This window comes from Sminthopsis crassicaudata, chromosome 1 (genome assembly GCF_048593235.1).
Source record: "Sminthopsis crassicaudata isolate SCR6 chromosome 1, ASM4859323v1, whole genome shotgun sequence".
Classification (NCBI taxonomy): Eukaryota; Metazoa; Chordata; class Mammalia; order Dasyuromorphia; family Dasyuridae; genus Sminthopsis; species Sminthopsis crassicaudata.
In genome coordinates, this window is record NC_133617.1 from 444,398,534 (window position 1) to 444,422,782 (window position 24,249).

At 36.8% G+C, this 24,249-nt stretch overlaps 1 protein-coding gene across 2 annotated transcripts in view; it reads right to left on the reverse strand.

The window, feature by feature from the left end:
- Window positions 1-5,078, reverse strand: part of DIRAS2 (DIRAS family GTPase 2) — a 55,019-nt gene extending 49,941 nt beyond the window's left edge. For both annotated transcript variants that reach the window (XM_074280682.1, XM_074280681.1), the window contains exon 1: window positions 4,927-5,078. The gene's annotated coding sequence lies outside the window, so the exon portion shown is untranslated. The remainder of the gene's footprint in view (window positions 1-4,926) is intronic.
- Between the last annotated feature and the right edge of the window lie 19,171 nt (window positions 5,079-24,249).

The following is a 24,249-nucleotide window of genomic DNA, read 5'->3' on the forward strand; positions in this document are numbered from 1 at the left end:
TTAGAAGGGAAGTAACAAACTGGGAAAACCTTTTTACAATTAAAGGTTCTGATAAAGGCCTCATTTCCAAAATATATAAAGAACTGTCTCTAATTTATAAGAAATCAAGCCATTCTCCAATTGATAAATGGTCAAAGGATATGAACAGACAATTTTCAGATGATGAAATTGAAACTATTTCCACTCATATGAAAGAGTGTTCCAAATCACTACTGATTAGAGAAATGCAAATTAAGACAACTCTGAGATACCACTACACACCTGTCAGATTGGTTAAGATAACAGGAAAAAATGATGAATGTTGGAGAGGATGTGGGAAAACTGGGACACTAATGCATTGTTGGTGGAGTTGTGAAAGAATCCAACCATTCTGGAGAGCAATCTGGAATTATGCCCAAAAAGTTATCAAACTGTGCATACCCTTTGATCCAGCAGTGCTACTACTGGGCCTATATCCCAAAGAGGTACTAAAGAAGGGACCTGTATGTGGCAAAATGTTTGAGGCAGCCCTTTTTGTAGTGGCTAGAAACTGGAAGATGAATGGATGTCCATCAGTTGGAGAATGGTTGGGCAAATTGTGGTATATGAATGTTATGGAATATTATTGTTCTGTAAGAAATGACCAGCAGGATGAATACAGAGAGACTTGGAGAGATTTACATGAACTGATGCTGAGTGAAATGAGCAGAACCAGGAGATCATTATTCACTTCAACAACAATACTTTATGAGGATGTATTCTGATGGAAGTGGCTATCTTCAGCAAAGAGAAGATCTAATTCAGTTCCAATTGATCAATGATGGACAAAATCAGCTACACCCAGAGAAGGAACATGGGCAAATGAATGTAAACTGTTTGCATTTTTCTTTTTCTTCCCAGGTTATCTTTACCTTCTTAATCCAATTCTTCCTGTGCAATAAGGAATTCGGTTCTGCACACATATATGTTATCTAGGATATACTATAATATATCTAACATGTATAAGACTGCCTGCCATCTAGGGGAGGGGTGGAGGGAGGGAATGGAAAAATTGGAGCAGAAATGAGTACAAGGGATAATGTATGTATTATGTATTGTCCAAAAAAAAAAAAAAGGATAATTATAAAATAAAAAATATTATTAAATTATTAAATTTTAAAAAAAAATTAAAAAAAAAAAAAAGAATCCATCGCCAATTATGTAATAGCCGGGTTATCTTTAATGGAGACCCATGTGTAAAATTTGGACATTTGGTTAATAAAATTTGCCATTCTGGGATGGTTTCACAGCATACATTAATTTGTGCATTAGTATAAAAGTCATATATTTCATCAGGTCTTATCCCAGATAATTGTACTGCTCACTTAAGGGCCTTTAATAAAATTCTAGCCACAAGCACTAGGTAAAGAATAAGGTTTTGTTCTGGTTGTGCTGGGAGGTTCACCTACTCTATCACACTGTCTCCTTGATGAAGGACTGCTGTGGGTGCCTCTTATGTGGCAAAAACTGATATTTCCAAGGGTTTTTGAGTGACTCTTTCAACCACATTGGATAAAGCCAATTCAACTTGTCTCAAAGCCTCTTGAGCTTCTTTTGTAAGCCGGCGTGGTGAATTTAAAGCACTATCTCCCCTTAAAGTGTCATATAATGGTTACAATTGATAGGTAGCCAAGCCTAACACTGTATGCATCCATTGGATATCTCCTATCAATTTCTGGAAGTCATTAAGGTGTTTAGCTTCTCTGTTCTTAAGTAAAGTTTTTGTACTGTAAGCACCTTAGTGTATACTTCATATCCTAAATATTGAAAAGGAGCTTGTCTTTGAATTTTTTCTGGAGCTATGTGCAATTTGTAATTCTTTAGTGTTTCTGTGGTCTTTTGTAGACATGCTTCTAACATTTGTTCCTCAGGTGCATATCCCAATATATTATCCATGTAATGTAATAATATTACTTTTGGAAATGCTTTTGTTACTGGAGTAAGAGCAGCAGCAATATTCATTTGACACATAGGGCAATTTTTCATTCCCTGTAGCAAAACTGTCCATTCACATTTTTTATAAGGCGCAGCTAAGTTAATGCTGGGCACTGAAAAGGCAAATCTTTTCATATCCTCTTTATCTAGAGGGATAGAATAGAAACAATCCTTAATGTCTATAACCCAAAGAGGCCATTCTCTAGGCAATTGAGTAGGAGATGGAAGTCTAGGTTGAAGAGTTCCCATAGTTTCCATCTGTTCATTTACCTTTCTTAAATCAATCAACATCCTCCATTTTCCAGATTTCTTTTTTACAACAAGTACTGGGGAATTCCAATGACTTAGAGAAGGTTGTAAGTGTTCTTGGTCAAGTTGTTCCTATACTATGTCTAATAAGGCCTGAATTTTATCGCTACCTAAGGACCACTCTTCTATCCACACTGGTGTATCAGTTTTCCATTGGATAGGAACAGGTGAAAGTGTTAGCAGGCCTTCAACAGCAGCCCTGCCTAAAAAACCAAAGTACTCATTTTTAACCCTAATTGTTGTAAAATGTCTCTTCCCCACAGATTGATGGGGATTTTTTCAACTATAAAAGGAGTAAAAACTCCTGTTTCACCTTCAGATATCCATCTCAAAGGGGTAGCACTCACTTTAGCTGCTACTGATCCTCCTGTGCCAGACATATAGGTGTCTGTCTTAATCTTTGGCCAATGATTGTGCCACTTCACACTTCTAATGACTGTACAATTTCCACCTGTGTCTATGAATCCTTCTAATGATATGCCATTTATATAGATAATGAGCATAGGTCGGTCAGTTTTAACTGCTGCAGTTCAGAATATACCTGGATTCTGTTGCTTGGAGTCAGAATCTGGGCAACTATCACCAGATTGCCTATTAGGAGTCTATATCAATAAACCTGATGCTACTACTTCTCCTGGTTGATAAGTACACATTGTCTATCTGTATTAGTGACTGGGATATTATCTACACATTCCCGAGTTACCCACATCAGTGTATGGATGGACACTGTTTTGTAAGTACTGTCAGGAGGTGAAATGGTCAAATCTACTGTGCCTGGAGGCAAGGGATCCATAGGCTGGAGAGGAATAGATTTCACCTCTCAGGGGTTATCTCAGTTGTCCCAGCTGCATATATTCTCCCCAATTGTAATCCCTTTCTCCCATCAGATGGCTCCCTGGCTGATTGGTCACGTCTTGGTACTGAACTTCTAGGCACTTTCTGTAGCATCAGCTGCCATCATGCCCCAAATGTTTTTTGCCTTGGGCCCTGGGGCTGGGCCCCTCACCTTGTTTCCTTGAATTAGTCTACATTCTGATGCCCAATGGAGGCCTCTGTTGCATTTTGGACATGGGGTATTGGGTCTTGTTCTCCCACCCTGTTTTCTCACTCTGTCTTTATGCCAACATTGAGCTTTCAGATTTCCTACTTTACCACATTGAAAGCATTGAGGAGTTTCTGGAAGTCCCTTGCCAAAAGGGACCCTGTCTTCCCATGTTTGGATCTTAGGAAGTCTGCGTCATAGCCTGACTATAAAAGGTATTTGTGCTCACTGTGGATAGCATCTTATGATCTCCTCTAAAGGAGTATCCTTGTGTAATCCTAGTATAATCCTTCTACAAACCTCATTAGCATTTTCTTTAGCAGGTTGCCTTATCATAATTTCTGTTACTGCATTTTCACCATTAGTTCGTATGATAGCTGTCTGCAAATGTCCCAGAAAATCAGCTAAGGATTCATTTGGCCCTTGTACAGTTTTTGTGAAGGCCTCTTCCTTGTCGTTTTTACCAGGAAGAAAAGCCCATGCTTTGATAGCAGCAGCAATTTGCTCATATGCTGCTAAGGAATAATTAATCTGTACTGAAATGTCTACATAAGAACCTACACCTGTTAGTTGGTCATAGGTGATTGGAGGAGTAACTCCACTAGACTATTTTGTTGGGCTTCTATCCTATAGAACTCACTATATTCAGAAAGCCACAACAAATTTTGTCCAGGTTCTAAGCATGTCCTTGATATAGATTTCTAATCATTAAGGGTTAAGACTTCATAAGCCAAATTCTACAATAACATCTTAACATAAGCTGATGCAGCCCCATAAAGAGTGCAAACTTTTTTCAGGTATTTGAGGATTTCTTTACCAAAAAGGAGCATATCTTCTACTTTCTTGACCTGAAGAGTTAAACTGTTGAACCACAGGATACATTCCTATTTTCAAATCAGCTAAATCCTGGCCTTCTTCTGTGGCTTTCAATAATGCCTTTTGCTATCTAATCATAGGAGGGGATGATTGCTGGGGGGGAGGTGCTGGTGGTATCACTGTCCCTCCCACTACTCCTCCTCCCTCCATCCAGGAAGGTGAAGTTGATGGGGGCGTGTCAAGAATCAGTTTTGGTTTAGGTGGGGTTGAAGCTGCCTGATGAGAATCACTTTGCCCTTCACCATGCCCTTCATCCTCACTTAACTCCTCATACCTTCTGGGGATATTGCCATTAATCTGTCCTTTGTCTTCCTCTTTTGTCTCACACTTCCTCATCTGGCTGTTCTTAAAACTTTTCTTTTTTCTATAACTTGCAGGATTTTTTAAGGCCAATTGTATTATGTTGTATGTATAGAATGTTTCCTTGGAAATTGAACCAGGACTTTTATCATTGTAGTATTCACATAGTTGATCTCCTACTAGTTTCCAATTATCTGACCCTATTTATTCTTCCTTTAAGAACCAAGGGGACATGCATTCTAATGTATCCAAGAGTCTATCAATCTGCAACCAAGTTATAATTAAGCCTTGTCCCTTTATCAACTTAAGTATGCTTTCTATAGCGCCCCCTCAGGGTGGGGATGGGGGAGAATCTTTTCCTAATATCTGCCCCATTTCAGCTAGAAAAGGTTATTAGTTTAGCCCTTAACAAAGTAAGTTCCCTATTTGTCTATTAAAATACTCACCCTATTTCCTGGTCACTGGGGACTTCTTCAGTGAAATTAGGGTCTTTGGTCCACAGATTGGACACCAAATGTGAAGGCCGAGTTAGCTCCCTGGAGGCCTCAGAATCAGCTGGGGTCAGGATAAGCAAAAGTCCTTGGTCTTTATTCTTGGTCTTAGGGATAGAAGTAAAGGGAATGGATGCACAGGATCTCCTCAACTTCTCTTCATTTCCTGCCCAAAAGTGACTCTGGCTAGTCTCACTGCACCTCCTAGTCCCTCCTACAATTCTCTGTATACACCAAATGATTGGGCTAACATAAGATAGTGGGAAGGGCCATTTTCCAAGCATATTCTAATAGAGTATTGTCCAATCAGTAATTAGCCTCAAGTGTTCAGTTGTCCAACCTCAGTGTATCAACTCAGTTTCAGCCTTTACAATTCATGATCATATTCCTTAGCCAAGGAAACCATTATGTATCAAAAGAAACAAATATTTAGTCAATTTACTTAAAAGCAGGCCTATCTCTTAAAATCACTTGTCAAAGCCAAGCCTCTGCATAAAGTGGCTGGAATACACTTAGCCTGGGGGGGAGAGGGAGAGGAAAGGAATTCCACATGGCTGCCCTTCTATATTAGGCTTAATTGGGGGAAGGGGATTTCACATGGCCTCCCTTCTGCCCATCCCCTATTCCATGTGGCATTTCTCCTAACTCCCGATCCCTACTCAGCATTTCTCCATCCTTCCATTAAAAACTTTCCTCTTTCTTTTCATAGTTAACTCTTCTCTTTCCCTTAGCTGCATACTTTAAACAATTCCCAAACCTACAACCTTTCTAACTAGATGCTCCATTGCTAAAGTAGCAGAAAACAGTGGGGGGTGAAGGAGGGCAGGGGGAGGGGGGCGGAGTTTGATCTTCACCTTTGGGAAAAAAAAAAAAAAGATCCTATTTCTCCCTACTCCAAACAACTCCTTTTCCACATGCAAATTTTCCTTCTTGTCTCTCCTAAATCGCCTTCATTCTTTTTTTCCTTCAAAACTTTAAAGATACTCAATACAGTGAATAGCTAAATGACTCCATAAAACAAATCAAATACAGCCTTTTTTTAAAAAAAGTTTTCTCTTCATATCAAATGTTTCAATATTCAAACACATTCTAAGATCTTATACTCAAGCTAAGCACATCTAGCATGCATAGGCAATAGTAAAACCATTTTAAAACTGCCCCCCAAAAAAGTATCCACTTTTTATTTATTTGTTTGTTTTCACTTGGGTTTAAACTAGTTCTCCAAAACTTTTCCCTAAATTTCAAAGTATTAGCATAAACTCTTTTGTTCTCCAGAGGCCTTATCTGCCCAGCCCAGCCTAGACTAGGCTTGAATTTGAATCAGATAAGATTCTATTTATCTTTCCCTTAGAAATCCTACTAGTCTGCCTTGAAAACTGCTTCTGCTAGTCTTAAAATAGCCCAGTTGTTTTTGTTGTTCTTTTACTTATAAATTAGTGAAAATCACAAGCAAATTTTTATACTAAGCACAGTTGTAACAATGAAATAACCAATTCTTAATCATTGTCCTTAAAATTTTAACACAGCTCTTTAACATAGAACATGGAACACAATATAGACACAGATATAGACTGCACAATTACAACATTAAACAAGACATTTAACACATATAACCAGATAGTGCCCAAAACGGCGCTCAGAATCAGATCAAATCAGATACATCTTAGAAGACACCCAAACCAGAGGGTATCATCCAGCATCCTGGAATGATACCATTCTCAGAATTTAATGCCTGTCAGCATTTTATTATTCTGAGAATCCAGATGCTAGATTGTGCTGGGGGCATGATGTCCCCAGGGATGATGTCCAAAGCATTCAGAAACTAATGTGTGCTTCCCATGAAGTATATATGCATGTGGCTCCAAGCTACTAGGGGGTAAACCAAAGCAGGGGTGAAGTCAGAACAATGAGAGTGGGAATGGACTATCAATCCGGTTCTGACAGGGTTGGGGGAGGCACAGGACATTCTAATAAGTAAGGAAGATCTGGGGTCTTGATGTCCAAGATAGAAGGTCTTTCTCCTTATCTGGATCATGATGATTAGGATGGGAGATATTGCCACCAGGCAGAACAATTCAGGGAAATTGAGGTAAAGCAATTAGGGAAACTGAGGTAGAATAATCAAAGGAAATTGTGGCACAACAGAACCAGGAAGATTCCCAGCTTTGTGGATTCATATCTGATTTGACATTGATTAGCTATGTGACTCTGAGCAAGTTGTTTAACCCTATTTACTTCAGTTTCCCTATCTGTAAAATGATCTGGAGAAGGAAATGGCAAACCATTCCAGTATCTTTGCTAAGAAAATGTCAATGAGATCATAAAAAAGACAGAAAATGATTCAACAAAAAATGGGGATTATGAAATGGGAAAGATATGGTCCAATTTTGAATATCACTTGAGGTAAGTATTTTTTAAAATACCAATTTTCTACTGATTTTATCATATGGCAGCAAGCTACAGGATGCAGTTTTTTCCCAAAAATTTGAAAATGAATATCACAAAGAAAGCATAGTAGGTGTGAATCAGGCTGTAAGATATAACCAATGAGATGCTCCAAAGAGAAACAGGAATAAAATATATCATCAGGGAATTATATGATAGAAGTATTACTAATATTTGTAATAATGAGAATAAGGAGATGGTTTAGACATATGGCAAAAACAAAAAATAGATAGCCAGGGTTCTACTCATAACCTTAAGGCATCAAGACAATTTAAATTCCAGTACATTGCAATGCTGTGAAGAAACTTACCTGAGGACATTGACTAGTATTTACATAAGATTGGTATGAGAGCTGAATCATTGGAAGGATCTCTCAAATAGATGAGATCATAAGTCTCTTTACATATTGAAAATGCTAAGAATCAGAAAATTGTTTTCATCTGATACTTTCAATTGTTTGAAAAGGAGAGATGATCTATTTGCATTTCAAGAACTGTGTCAGCTAGGAGAATCTTGTTTTTTAAAATGAAATTCCCTTAGAAGTGTTAGTTACAAAAGTAATTGCACCATTAGAGAATCCTTAATTAGCAGCCTTTAATAATTATTTTAAACTGTTTATATATGCAACCTAGAGATGTTTAAGTTCATGCAGACATTTGAGATAAGTTTTATGAAACAACGGAATGTAAAGTGGCCAAGGTTTTAATTCCCTCAGTCCTAATAGCCAGGAAGGGGGGGGAATGGGAGGAGGAGTGGCCAAAATTTTATTCAGGGCATAGCATAATTCAAGGAATCTGAAGCATTACAAGACAACATACAAACAACTATTTGCAAACAATCATTCTATCTACTAGATAAATTAGTAATAATTTCAAAGGGAAAGTACAAAGATTAAGAATAACTGGGAAAGATTCCTATGCAAAAGGTAAAATTCTTTCTAATACTTGAAGGAATCCAGAGAAGCCTGAAGAGGAGAAAGTGAGCTGGGAGGGGGAGAAGAAAGTGGGGAGGGGAGGAGAGAGAGAGATAGAGACAGACAGAGTCTATTCATGGAGAAGAGTCATTGAAAATACCTAGAATCAGGAAATGGAACAGGAGACAAGAAAAAGAAGACAAGTGTCATTGGATTCTAGACGATATAGAAGGTACTAACTGGTTTTGGAAATATAAGAAAGGCCAAGATTATGAAGAGCTTTAAAAGTCACAATATTTTGTATTTGGTCTTCAAATTAATAGGGGCCTATTGAAGTTTAGTGAGTAAAGATGGAGATGGCTTGGTCAAACCTGTACTTTACAAAGGCCAGTTTGACAACTGAATGGAAAATGGAGTAGAATGGTGAATGGTAAAGCAGGAAGATCAATCAATAGGCCACTACAATAGACTGGGAATTAAAGGATAAGAATCTCCACAATAGCAGTGGAAGTGATAAAGAAGAGAAGAGAGTGACTATAAGAGATGTTATGAATATAGAATTAACAGTCTATAGCTGTTGATTGGATCTGGAGTTAAGAGGGTGGATATTTGAGGATGACACCTACATCGTGAACCTGGGTAACTGAAAGGATGATGGTATTCTAAAATTTTTTTGGAAGTGGATGTTAATTTTTCATCAGGATCCTTTGAAAATATCTTGGATCATTGTAGAGTAGCCAAGTCTTTTACAGTTGAACATCATTATAATACTGCTGTTACTTTGCACAATGATCTGCTTTTTACTTCACTTATCAGTTCTTATAGGTCTTGCTATGTTTTTCTGAAACCACTCCTCTCATCTTTTCTTATTAGCACAGTTGTACTCCAAGTTTTGTAATTCAGTGAGAAAAGCATTCCTTTTCAGTTTTAGGAAGGATTCAGCATCCCACTACCCAGCATGGAGAAGGAAGCAGAAAGAACTAAGTATCCATGTCCAGCCCCATAGTAACACTTCAGAATGTTACATCAGTTTGACAAATAGCAATCCAACTTCAATATCCAAATAAGAAAAAAGAGGTTGTACATGAAAACACAAATCTCCATGCTTTAGGTAGTTTTAAGGGGAAAAAAATAAGAGGTTTAAAACAACCAACCAATATATTAATCAATCTGCAAGCATTTATTAATGATTATTATGTTGTAGACACTAAATACAAAAACAAAAATGCAGTCATTCTTCAAGTGCAAGCTCAAGGAACTTGCACAATATTGCTGAAAATGTATACACATATATTGTATGTGTATACAATGTATACAAGGCACATACATGGTAATTTGGAGGATAAGGGGAGAGAGTCTCATTGGGGAGGATCAGAAAAGACCTCTTCAACTAATATTTCAACTAATCTTTGAAGGAAGCTAGGAACATCAGAAAGTAAAGATATGAAATAAAGACATTCCATGCCTATGAAAAGACATGGAAATATGAGGTGAAATATTGTTTGTGAGACAGAACAAATAGATATATAATCCTGGGAAAGACACTTAACTCTTAATAACTTTTGGTCAGAAGTGTCAAAAAAACATTGAAGTGGAGCCAGAGTATGCCCCAATTCTCTGGGCCCCCCTGAAATGTACTGTTTGTAGATTTAACAAAATAAAAATACAATAGAACATAATGTTAATGTGTGATTTTCTGATCATTGTGCAGCCTTGAAGGATCCTAATATACATTTTAGGGGTCCAATTGTATTTGATTTTGACACTACTTGCCTAGACAAATCTCTAAAATTATAAGTTACAAAGGAGATGCTAACCTAAGTAAAGATATGATGGTTCCCCATCCAGGAGTTCCTTCTTCCAATGAAATCACAGGTTCATTCTCTGTCCTTATATGTCAAGTACATCATATATATATATATACTTGTGTTTTATATATAGTACAGTAAATTCCTATATTCTGCAAGTATCTCTTTTCCAATTACTTTCAGGGAAGCAGTTAAAAGTGGATATTATTGTTTTTTATCTATAGACTGCGTATAAAATTACTTCATATGACATAGAAAAATTTGGCTTATGGGGTTTATTTACAACCTTCCCTTAAAATTACAGAAAAAAAATATAATCTGCTATATTTCCAGATTTTTTATGAACAGTCAAAAATATGGATAAAAATAGATTTTCAATGAAAGTTAAGTACTTTTAGCCTTTATCTGGTAAGGTAAGCTTTGTGATAAAGCTTTGTGCTACATTCAGATAATCTGCACTATCATCTGATTTGGGATGTAATTGGCAAAAATATACTCAAAAAAACCTGACCAAAGTATATTTCTATAATATGTAATGGGTTACTATTAAGAAAGTTTTTATACAAGACAATGAAATGAAATTTTAAAAAATAAAAAATTCTAAATACCAAGGAGGTAATCTATAATCTCATGTTTGTTGATATACAAAGACCAGAATTTGTATATCCTTGGCTCAGGAAAGAGATTAAGTCTTAGAATCATCTATAAAAGGAAGAAAATCATACCTATTGGAATTGTTGACCATGAGTCCAGGACCATTGGAATCCTCAGCTCAAATCCCAGGGAGGGTCAGAAAGAACAAAGCTGTAATGTCAGGGAGTCTGAAGCAGATGTCAGCTTTATTATGTAAGGCATGTAGGGGATTACCATCCAAAGCTTGTAAATAGAGCAACCCAGAATCTTGTCTGAATTCAATGGGAGAGAGTTACACCAGAATATTTAAAGCTAAAAATCACAATGTTAGTCTGATTTAGATAGCAGTTTCCAGGAGCATAAAGCCTTGCAGTTTTTCTAGGTATGCATAACCAGGGTGTTGAAGCAGTGGGGACTTTTCCATGTTGCAAAACAGCATGGCATCTGATGGTTTCAACATTCTTACAAAGAATCATTGATATGTGATTACCTTGTTCAAAGCTCAAACATATGGTTAATATTAGTGAGATCATGTTCACAATCCCTTTATTTGACCAAAGAAACAAAAAGTACATCCCCTGATGGCCAAGGTGGGAAACAACATGGAGCATGATCTTATTGACTAAGATAGCAGAGTGGAGAGAGACAAGAGTGAGAACAAACATAAAACCTGTGAAAGCACAGAGACATAGAACCCACATATCTAAATTTTAGGGGTCCATTTCCCTGGGAAACTATCCAAAGATGTCAATATTGGGGACCCAAGGACTGACTTCCTTAAAAAAAGTGATGTGTTTGAATAACTGGTTGACTTCCATCTGCACCATGCTGCACTCATTCATTTAGGAAAAAACATTCTTCTTGGATTAATTCACAGGTACCTCTTTGTGCAGCCAACAGGGCATCTAACACATAGGATTCTGAAACACAGTGGAAAGAATGTAATTGTCACTGTGATGCTGTTCTAGTTGATAAGGTCGAAAAAAGAGATAGTTTAAGATAAAAATAATTAACAGGAAAATTCTTGTCTTGGGAGAGATTAAAAGGAGATAATTTGAGATACAAATGATTAAGAGAAATTCCTGACTTATTTACAAATATCTCTAGAACCCCTTGGATAACATCTCTGTGCAAACGTTGTTTTATGATGACATGATGGCATACTTAGAGAACCCCAAAGACTCTGCTAAAAAGCTATTAGAAATAATTCAGAATTTTAGCAAAGTCGCAGGATACAAAATAAATCCACATAAATCCTCAGGATTTTTATACATTACCAACACAATCCAACAGCAAGAGATACAAAGAGAAATTCCATTCAAAATAACAGTCGATAGTATAAAATATTTGGGAATATATCTACCAAAGGAGAGTCAGGAATTATATGAGCAAAATTACAAAACACTTGCCACAAAAATAAAGTCAGATTTAAATAATTGGAAAGACATTCAGTGTTCTTGGATAGGCCGAGCGAATATAATAAAGATGACAATACTCCCCAAACTAATCTATTTATTTAGTGCTATACCAGTCAGACTCCCAAGAAACTATTTTAATGACCTAGAAAAAATAACAACAAAATTCATATGGAAGAATAAAAGGTCGAGAATTGCAAGGGAACTAATGAAAAAAAAGTCAGAGGAAGGTGGTCTAAGTATACCTGATTTAAAGCTATATTATAAAGCAACAGTCACCAAAACCATTTGGTACTGGCTAAGAAATAGACTAGTTGATCAGTGGAATAGGTTAGGTGCACAGGGCAAGATAGTGAATAAAAATAGCAATCTAATCTTTGACAAACCCAAAGATCCCAAATTTTGGGATAAGAATTCATTATTTGACAAAAACTGCTGGGATAACTGGAAATTAGTATGGCAGAAACTAGGCATGGACCCACATTTAACACCACATACTAAGATACGATCAAAATGGGTCCAAGATTTAGGCATAAAGAATGAAATCATAAATAAATTGGAGGAACATGGGATGGTTTACCTCTCAGACTTGTGGAGGAGGAAGGAGTTTGTGTCCAAGGGAGAACTAGAGACCATTATTGATCACAAAATAGATCATTTTGATTACACCAAATTAAAAAGTTTCTGCACAAACAAAACTAATGCAAACAAGATTAGAAGGGAAGTAACAAATTGGGAAAAAATTTTTACAGTTAAAGGTTCTGATAAAGGCCTCATCTCCAAAATATACAGAGAATTGACTTTAATTTATAAGAAATCAAGCCATTCTCCAATTGATAAATGGTCAAAGGATATGAACAGACAATTTTCAGATGATGAAATTAAAACTATTTCCACTCATATGAAAGAGTGTTCCAAATCACTATTGATCAGAGAAATGCAAATTAAGACAACTCTGAGGTATCATTACACACCTGTCAGATTGGCTAAGATGACAGGAACAAATAACGATGAATGTTGGAGGGGGTGCTGGAAAACTGGGACACTGATGCATTGTTGGTGGAGTTGTGAAAGAATCCAACCATTCTGGAGAGCAATCTGGAATTATGCCCAAAAAGTTATAAAAATGTGCATACCCTTTGACCCAGCCATACTACTACTGGGCTTATACCCCAAGGAACTACTAAAGAAGAGAAAGGGACCTGTATGTGCCAAAATGTTTGTGGCAGCCCTTTTCATAGTGGCTAGAAGCTGGAAGATGAATGGATGTCCATCAATTGGAGAATGGTTGGGTAAACTATGGTATATGAATGTTATGAAATATTATTGTTCTATAAGAAATGACCAACAGGAGAAATACAGAGAGGCTTGGAGAGACTTACATCAACTGATCCTGAGTGAAACGAGCAGAACCAGAAGATCATTATACACTTCAACAATGATACTGTACGAGGATGTATGCTGATGGAAGTGGATTTCTTCAACATAGAGAAGAGCTAATCCAATTCCAATTGATTAATGATGGACAGAACCAGCTACATCCAGAAAAGGAACACTGGGAAATGAATGTAAACTGTTATTTTTACCTTCTGAATCCAATTCTTCCTGTGCAACAAAAAATTCGGTTCTACACACATATATTGTATCTAGAATATACTGTAATATATTTAACATATATAAGACTGCTTGCCATCTGGGGGAGGGTGTTGGGGGAGGAAGGGAAAAAATCTGAATAGAAGTAAGTGCAAGGGATAATGTTGTAAAAAATTACCCATGCATATGTACTGTCAAAAAAATGTTATAATTATAAAATAAAATAAAAATTAAAAAAAAAATTAAAAAAAAAAAAAAAACACGTTGTTTTATGACCCTAGTTATGTATAAAAGGAAGGTCTAAAAATGGAATCCTCACACTTGGTCTATACCTGCCTTGTGCCCACCAATTACTGGAGTCCCCTTGCCAGGCAGTTTGGCCTTTTTGGAGCCAAATGCCTGTCTATCCCTTTACTATCAATAAAGACTTTGTTTTGATACAGCATTGAGTAGTGAATTCATTTGCTACCAGACCCGCTCTTTGGTTACTTTGGGAAGAAGAGAGAAATAATCAGACCAGGAGAAGAGCTAATCCATCTCAGATTAGAGCACCCAAATTACTCCTCATCATTTGGTGGCCCTCAAATGGGAAATTTTATGAAGGTAAGCTGAAAATATTTTCCTTTTATGGGGGGGGGAGGGAAGGGAGAGAGGAGTTCAAAAAATTCCTAGGAAATAGTGGCCTTGAACTGTGGGGAGCTAGAAAGCTCTAAGGATTGTTTGGCTCAGGACGCAGGGTGCAAACGAATTCCTGTTTTTTGGACAAATAGTTCTCCTGCACAGAGACAGGGGAGCATTTGTAGAATCTGACAGAGATGTCTGATCAGTTTGAGCTATAGAAATGGAAATTTTGGGGCTTGTGTGGTGGCAAAAATTGGCAACTCTTCTCCTCCATCCCTAAAGATTCACCTCTGGGATATCTCTTGAGAAACAGAAAGAAATTCCGCCTCAAAGATTTAAAATTAAAAAGCCTTATTCACTTTTGCAACAAAGTGTGGCCCCTATATAGACTGGACAGTTATGAATATTGGCCTATTTTTGGCTCAATTAATTTCTCTACTATTAGGGAATTAGATCTATATTGCAGAAGACCGGCAAATGGTCAGAAATTGAATATGTACAGGCCTTCTGGGCCCTCTCTCGGCAGTTAACTTGCAGGATGTTTCTGTTTAAGTTTACCGAGGGGGAACTGGGGAGAGACGCTTATCCCCAGCAGGACCCTCATAACTTTCCAGAGCTGGATTCTGGGAATACTCTGATGCTTTGCCCTTCTCGGCTGAGAAGCGGCACTCCTTTCTCATCCTGCTCCCTCCCTGCTCTTAATCAGGTTTCCCTGTCCCAGAGCCTTCACCCTCCTACCCCTCCCCTGCAGTCTGACTCTACTACAGCTGGCCCAGGACTCTGATTTAGTTATCTCTAAGCCTTGCCTCCCAAGAGAAATGACCAGCTCTTTGGGGGAAACGCTTAGAGTGCAAAGGCCCCTCCCTTTTGGGGATTTTTCCCACATAATGGAGAAACATTGAGGGGCATACAGCCGTTCCTTTTCAACTCCATCTGTCCTGGGGAGATGTTATCTCTTCTTATCGCACAATGCAGGAGATAAGAATGATCTGGTAGCTAACATAGAGGTTGGCAGCTAACATGACTGGGAGGTACCAGGCAGGGGCCCTTGCCATTCCCTTTGCAAATCCCGGGGGGAACTATGAAAAGAGGAATGGGGACATAGAAGAGGGGAGCGGGGACAGAGAGGAGGGATTATCTTCTAACCTGTCCCATTGAAGGAATGGAAAAGGGAAATAAAAAGCAGGTAGATTATGAGAAGCTTGGAGAAATTACCCAAGGAGCTGAGAAGAATCCTACTTTATTTCAGGGTCACCTTGTAGTGACTATTAGAGAATTCACTAACCTGCACCCCACTTTTCTAGAGGGGATTACTGTCATTGCCATGTATTTTATCAATCAGTCTTTCATAGATATATGACTAAAACTGAAGAAATTTGCTCTAGAATCCCAGAATTCCACGACTCAATTATTAGAAGTCACCTTTGGGGTGTGTAATGATAGGAAGTGGGAGGAGGATGGAAAGGCAAAGGACAGACAGCAGGCACAGATTCTGGCTACCACTATTTCCCATGGGCCCCAAAGTTTGTGCTTCAGATGCAGTCAGCATGGCCACTGGGCAAGGAATTGCCTTCAGACGCGAGGCCCCTACCCTGAATACAAACAGAAAGGACACTGGAAGAGCAACTGCCCAGAGAAGGAAAGGACCAAGGAATCCAGCCTTGCCCCCCAGGCCCCTCCAGACTTGAGGTGGGGTGCCCCTAGACCAGGCCCACCTTCTTCTATCAAGCTGCCTGGGGTAAATTTGAACTTAGCAGGTACGCCAATCTGGATTTTTCATACAGAAGCCTCTTTTTGTTCTGCTCCTCCATTCAGGTCCTACTCGCCCCTCCCCCACAAGGTGTTGGAATTGAAGGGAGAAATAAAAATTGTTTGGAAACCCCCCCCTGCCTTGCTGGCTTAGGGACCTCATGTTTCCAACTATCCCTTCCTATCCTAGCCCATTGGTGGGTAGGAAATTTGACAAAGGAAAACTTGGAGCTCAGTTCTCTCTACTTAAATTTTCTTTCTTTTTTTTTTTTTTTCTACTTAAATTTTCAAATAGTTTTAAGAACAAGGATTAAGAAATTTGGGAATAGGAAAAAGAGGTGGGGGAAGGAGACCCACAAACCCCTTCCCCTACTGCTTTCTTCGTCTTTAGTAGTGGAGCATCTAGTCAGAAAAGTTGTTTAAACTGATGGGAAATTGAATAGGGGAAGGGTGATCACATAGAATCCTCATCCCCTTCCCCAGGTGTGCATTCCTACCATTTTTTTTTCTCATCAAGTTGCTGCCATAACAACAAAAGGGTGATTTGAATTGATTGAATATTTGTTTCTTGATACATAAGGGTTTTATTGTTTGAAGAATATGGTCATAAATGTAATCCCTACTGTGGTAGGATTATTTCTAAAAGTTTAATTGTTAAGAACTTCTTTTATTCTTTGAACATTCTGTATAAGTTTAATAGATTGTATTATATTGATCATTCTAAGATTATTTAAAGAGCCTCAAAAATAATAGTTTTTTCTTTGTCCTGAAAATGTTTCTGTTAAGGACAATATGCAATTTGGGATATTTTCTATGTAATGGGTATTTTTAAAGCAAACTCATTTGTATGAATAATACTCACTTATGAAACATCTACTTGGATATAATAATTGTTTAAGTTGTGACTTATTGGGACAAATTCCTTACTGTTATCAATATAAGGTTATAATAAATATTTGTTTAGAATTTATCAGAAATCTGAATAATGGAATCTGTTAGTGGGAATAAAAATTTCTTGAGTTTATAGTTAATTAGTTAATGCTTTTGGGGAGTTTTAAAGCTCCACACTCTGGCAGTTAGTGGGACAATCGATTGGAAGTTGAGTTTTAACTGCTCATGTTATAGTTATGTTCTTGCATTTTTTTCCTCCTGTAACTGATTTTTATGATCAATATCAATATTTATGATCAATATCAATTTTTATGATCAATGGTCAATAGAATTGTTAATGCAATTCAATTATGTCATACCTTGCTATTTTCAATCTGATTTTATGTAATCATTGTATCCTAAATGCTTGGGCAAATAAGTTTTTTTGCCTGGTCATTTGTCTGCTACTGGATATTTGTGCTTTGTTTTTTAAGGGTTTTAAATGATAAGAGGACAATTAACAGAAGTTTGTGAGACCTAATTGCTGTTACAGCCTGACCTGTAAACTAACCTTTATTTGTTAGATTTATGTTTTGCTCTAGATTTTGGTCAAATTACACATATTGACTTGCTTCTGGGACCTAAATCAGCTTTCATCAGCTTTGATTGTCAGCACAGCAGACCCATCCTCTGCATGGAATGCAGACTAGTTCTTCGGAATCTCTAATCATATCTCAGCCTGCATCAGCTTTAGAAGAGACAACTAGACCCTGCTTCTAGCGAACTTTGGACTGATGTGGAAGACTTTGGGAATGATTGATGAATGACTGTTAAACCTTGTCTGGGTTATCTATTACTGTGCTTAAAATTTGGAATAGGAATTGTTAACACTATGGCTATCATTCTCCCCTGCTCCTTCCCCCCACTTCGACACCTCTTTCCAGCAGGAAGCAGCTAGATGACCCATTTTCCCTACCCCAAAAGAATTTGGGTCCTATTATTTGAGGGGGGAGAAATGATAAGGTCGAAAAAAGATAAATAATTAACAGGAAAATTCTTGTCTTGGGAGAGATTAAAAGGAGATAATTTGAGATACAAATGATTAAGAGAAATTCCTGTCTTATTTACAAATATCTCCAGAACCTCTTGGATAACATCTCTGTGCAAACATTATTTTATGACCCTAGTTATGTATAAAAGGAAGGTCTAAAAATGGAATCCTTGCACTTGGTCTATACCTGCCTTGTGGCCACCAACTGGCATCTCCTTGTCAGGCAGTTTGGCCTTTCTGGAAGCCAAATGTCTATCTATCCCTTTACTATCAATAAAGACTTTGTTTTGATACAGCATTGAGTAGCTAATTCATTTGTTACCAGACCCGCCCTTTGGTTACTTTGGGAAAGAGAGAGAAGGTAATCAGACCAGGAGGAGAAGAGCTGATCCATCTCGGCTTAGAAGCCCCAAATTACTCCTCATCATAGTGACAATGCAGAGAGTTGAGGTGTGAATCCTCTTTTGGTTGGAAGAGCAGGTCCTTCGTAAAAGAATTCACAAACCCCGAAATCTGTTTGTGGCAAAGGGAAGTTTTATTGGCACTGCAGAAGTCAGCTCTGCTAAGAGACTGACTTCCTCAGTAGCAGAGAAATAAAAAAAGATTTTTCCTTGAGAAGAGGGTCTCTTCACAGAGGGCAAGAGCAGGCAGCTATGCCAAGAAGTTCTTTGACAAGTCATAATCCTGCTTTGGACATTCTGCAAAGAAATGAGTTTAAAATTACCCTTTAATAGAAAATCTGAGTCTGAAGTTCCCAGTTGAAAAGAAAGCCAATGTCCCCAGGCCTAGATACTTATCAATACCAGGCCCAGATCTCCCAATTGAATGAAAATCACTTTGAAAGCTTTACAGTTTCCTGAATGAGGATGCAACTCCCCAAAAGTTCAGTGGGGGTTGATTTGCCCTTGAATGATACCACTTATCTCAAACTGGGAGAATGTGTCTTCTTTCTAGACTCTCTGGCGCCTGGGAGACCTCCAATCTCTCTTCTTTTGCAGATCAAAGGGACATAGTTTTAGTGATTATTTTACACAATTTTTACAGAGTTTTATAGAGTTCACTCCCGTCAATTGTAAGGGCTGTATGCCAATTGCAATAGACCGAGTGTGTTCAGAAAGTTTGGCAGAAAGAATCTGCATTAACCATACCTGTGATAACCCCCCAAAAAAGCAAATAGCCCCTAGGATGAAAAAGAGAATATAAGGTGCTCTACTAAGTCTCAACAAGGAATGTCAGTGGTAAATTAGCTAGTAGGCTAGGAGGTCTGGGCTCCATAAAGACAAGTTAGGAAAAAGTGAGACCAGGCCTCAGGCGCCCTTGCCAAAAGTATGGCAAACTCAAATATAACTGAGCACTTGAGAAATACCTTTCAAGGTTGTTATGCAAGGAGACAAAAAAGGAAATCTACTTAACAGGAAAAATAACTTTTGGTTCCTCAAAGTCATCCCACCAGAGACCAGAGAATAGGAAAAGCCTGGTGTGGCTCTGATAGTCCCGTTATCAAAAGTGTTAGCAATTTAACCTTTCAGAGGTTAAAACAAGAGGTACCAATCTGGGTCCTGGAAAATGACTGGGGAACTGGCCAGGTGTTTACAGTTTCAATTTCTCATCTTCCAACCTTCCCACAAATGGGGGTGGGGTGGGAGGTAGACAGAGAGATCCTGCAGAGACTCAGGAATTCTCCAAAAGAGGGACAAAGTTTCAGAGCCCCCCAAAAGTTAAAGAGTTCACAATTTACAAAGCTTTAATTGGGTGGACATAGTTATGTAAGAGAAAATTGTAACATATAGTGAGTAAAATTTGAGCAGAAATGCTATGAATACAAAACAATTTTTAATCTGAATGTTGTCATATGAATTGCAATTGTAAAATTACTATATGGAAGTAGACCATTGGCTCAAATAAATCAAATAAATTAAGGAGATTTCTCAAGGCAAAAGCAGAAAGGAATTTTATTACAATATCATGAGAAACGGCCTCTCCCTCCCCATAAGCAGTTCAGCAAGGAGAGGCAAGGCCCAGTTAACACACAAGAATTATTTAGGGGCCTGGATTAACTCTCCCTATAAACTGGATTTTTGCCCTCATTAGCCAAAACAAATGACCTCACATTCTAAGTCATAAATGAGGAAAAACTTTCAATCCAACCACATTTTTAGGATTTAGGACATAAGGATTACCTTATATAGGAGTTTCAATGCCAAGGTGGCCCCAACTTAGTCTTACAAAGAAAAGGGCCATATGGTCCCATTCCTTGTAAACCACATGATCTCTGGAGAAAGAAACTTGGCCCTGGGGCACAACTGGCCTTCACTCAATTTTTATAATACTGTCTCCATCTTGTGAGACAGCTTTCACAGTTTATTCATTCATTACCATTTAAAAATCTGACCATTATGGAAATTAAGGTTGTTTAAAGATGCAACTTCACCATATTAATGAAGAGTCAAACATCAGGTATTTGCTATATGCATCTAAAACCTCAGACTGTGGTCAGTTTTAATTTATAAGTAAAGGACTAGTGAAATGTTAACTGTTAGGGAAACATCAGGAAAATATTCAAGCTCTAAGTTGTGATTAGTGAAATTTTGCTACTTTAGGTAAAAATTCCTGGGATTGTAAATTTCCTGGGTTTTGAGTTTTTATTACTGTAACCATTATCTTAATTATCATAAAGTCAATAGTAGAAAATGGCATGTGTGACAGTCTAAGGACTGCTAAGGTGGATATTTGTGCCTGGGAAAGGTTGTGAGGACAAACTAGGACAATATTTGGTTGGTTGTTTTTGTTTTATTAGGCTGAGGCATTTGGGGTTAAATGACTTTCCCAGCATTACACAGCTAGGAAGTATTGGGTATCTGAGGTCACATTTGAACTCAGATCCTCTTGACTTCAGGGCTGGTACTCTATCCACTGCACCAACTAGCTGCCCCAAGGACAATATTTTGTAAGTAAAATTAAGCAAAAGTAATTTAGATATTGAAGTCATTGCTTTTATAGGGAAAAAAATAAGTGTTGATGTCTTCTTTTCGTTACCAGAATTAGTCTCTTTAAATGAAATTAAAGATTCAGAGAGTCCTTTATTTAGAAATTGAAGATGGATCTTGAGTTCTGGCCTTTGAGATTTTGATTGGTATTATATGCAGAAAATTCTCTCCATCCCTGAGTGAATCAACTTGCAGTTTCTAACATTGGTGGTGTGTCACAAGATCTAACAAGATGATGTCATATAATTTTCAGATGAAGAAATTAAGGACATTTCTAGTCATATGAAAAAATAAATAAATCACTATTGATTAGAGAAATTCAAATTAAAACAACTCTCAGGTACCACTTCACATCTCTAAGATTGGCTAAAATGACAGGAAAAGATAATGATAAATATTGGAAGGGATGTGGATAAACTGGGACACTAATGTATTGTTGGTGGAGTTGTAAACTGATCCAACCATTCTGGAGAGCAATTCGTACTATGTCCAAAGGCCTATAAAACTATGCATACTCTTTAATCCAGCAGTGTCTACTGAATCTGTATTCCAAAAAGATCATAAAAGAGGGAAAAAGATCTACATGTACAAAATTGTTTATAACAGCCCTTTTTGTAGTGACAAGTAACTGGAAATTCAGTGGATGCTGATCAGTTGGGGAATGGATAAATAAGTTATATAGTATATGAAGGTAAAAAAATGTTATTGTTGTTTGAAAAAAGAAGGCTGATTTCAGATTTACATGAACTGGTGCTGAATGAAATGAGCAGAACCAAGAGAACATTGTGCTTTATAATAACAAGATTATGTGATGATCAACTCTGATGGACTTGGCTCTTTTCAACAGTGAGGTGATTCAAGGCAATTCCAATCGACTTAGATGAAAAGTGCCATCTGAATCTAAAGAGATAAATATGAATACTGAATGTGGTTCAAAGAATAGTATTTTCATTTTATGTTGTTGTCTTTGTTTGTTAGCTTGTCTTTTTTTTTCTTTTTTTTTTCTATGTAGATTTGATTTTTATTGTTCATTATGATGTTTCACCTATATAAACATATGTAAAATTTCTTACTATCTTGGGGAGCAGATAAGGGGAAAGAAAGGGAGAAAAAAACTGAATACAAAGTCTTACAAAAGTGAATATTGAAATTTATCCTTGCATGTATTTGGAAAAATAAAATATTATTTTAAAAAGCAAATGATAAGCAGTCTGATTTCAGAAAAGCCTGGAAAAACTTATGTGAACTGATGCTGAATGAAATGAACAGAACCAGGAAAACATTGTACAGAGTAACAGCAAGATTATTTGATGAAAGACTATGATAGACTTAGCTCTTCTCAACAATATAGTGATCCAAGACAATTCCAATCTATTTGGGGTAGAAAATACAGTTGGCATCCAGAGAAAGAACTATAGAAACGGAATGTGAATTGAAGTATACCATTTTCACCTTTTTTGTTTGTTTGTTTTTTCTTTTTTATGGTTTTTCCCTTTGTTCTGATTTTTCTTTCATAACATGACTAATTTGGAAATATATTCAAAATGATTATACATGTATATCTGTATCATATTTATGTCTTGGAGAGGGAGGAGGTAAGGGAGAGAAAGAAAAAAATTAAAACTCAAAAGCTTACAAAAATGTAATTGGGAAAATAAAGTACTATTGAGGAAAAAAAAATAAAAAGTAAAACTATGGAGGAATAGGTAAAAAGAGTAATTATGTTATATGAATGGGGTACAAGAGAAAAACATTGGCACAGAAATGAGATGGGGAGGAGGTTTTGTAGTTCTGGAACACCACTCTCATTGATAATGAGTTAAAGAAAGAACTATATATATATATGTATATATATGTAAAAAAATCTAAATTTATAAAGAAATAACAGGTGTGAAGAATAAAATAAGGAGGGACGCAGAAGGATTAAGGGGAATGGGATTAAGGGAGAGGGAAAGAACAGGGGGAGAGGATAAAGGAAGAATCATTGGAACAAATGTAGGAGGTTGGTTAAGTAACAACAAGGCAAGGTAGTGGATATAAATAAAGAAGAGGAGTCAGGAGGGATAGGAAATAAAGAGATACACACAAACAGTAATAATGATCATGAGTAGAGTTTATTAGAAAAAGATCAAATGTAGCAATCATTGATCTTAGACAAGTTAAAATAGATGTAATCAAAAGGGAAAAATAGGGAAATTAATTCTGTATCAGCCATATTAAACAATATTGCTTTAGACTGTTTAAAATAACTAGACAATATAAGGTTGCTATTGTGTAGGAAATGATGATTTGGTGCACTTAGAAAGTCCAAGAAAGACTTGGACTTATGAAGGATGATGTTACCTACCTTCAGAGAAAGAGTACAATAATAGTACAGCTTTACATAGATATATATGGATGTATATGAATATATATGTATGATTATAGATATCTATATATGCATATGTGAATGTATGTGTGTGTATATATACATATTTGTGTATCTGTATTTAAATGTAGCTTTCTTGAGGGATAGGGTAAGGAAGAAAGGTATAAAAAAGAACAAAGTACAAGTGCACAGCAGAAAACAAAAGAAAACCTACAAGGAAGCAAAGAAAAGATGGACAGCACTGGACAGCAATGGACACAATGGACACATTGAAATGGAAACTTACTGTTTCATATTTTGAATCCTTTCTTTTGTTCTGTTGTACATGTGGCAATTTTTTTCTTTTCCTATTTTCTTTTTAAGTTTTGAATAAATAAATAAATTTAAAATTAAAAAAAAAAAAAGAATTTGTCAGTTTGAAAAAGTTTGGAGAACAATTGAGGAAGGAGAGATACACAGCTCAAACCAACACAAAAACAAAAAGGCTCTGGTTATTGTGAGAGCTAACTCACTAACGAATCCCACTCAGAAAATGTTTATTTTTGGTGCATTAAGATATTCTAGAGATAAATTCTTCATAACAGTCTTAGTATATGCCTATAAAAATGAGAAATCAATTGAAAGTTTGAGAAAAATGAAGTTTAGATTAAATGTGTTATAATTTTTATCAAGTATAAATCTCAACATAAAATATTAACAATATTTTAACAATGTTCTCAAGTTTCTGCTGGTGAGAGTATTTATTTAATATATCAAAGTTGCCTTTTTTTTCTATTTTCTTTTTTGGTTTCTAGTTAGGAAAGAAGACTACAATAGGAGGATTCT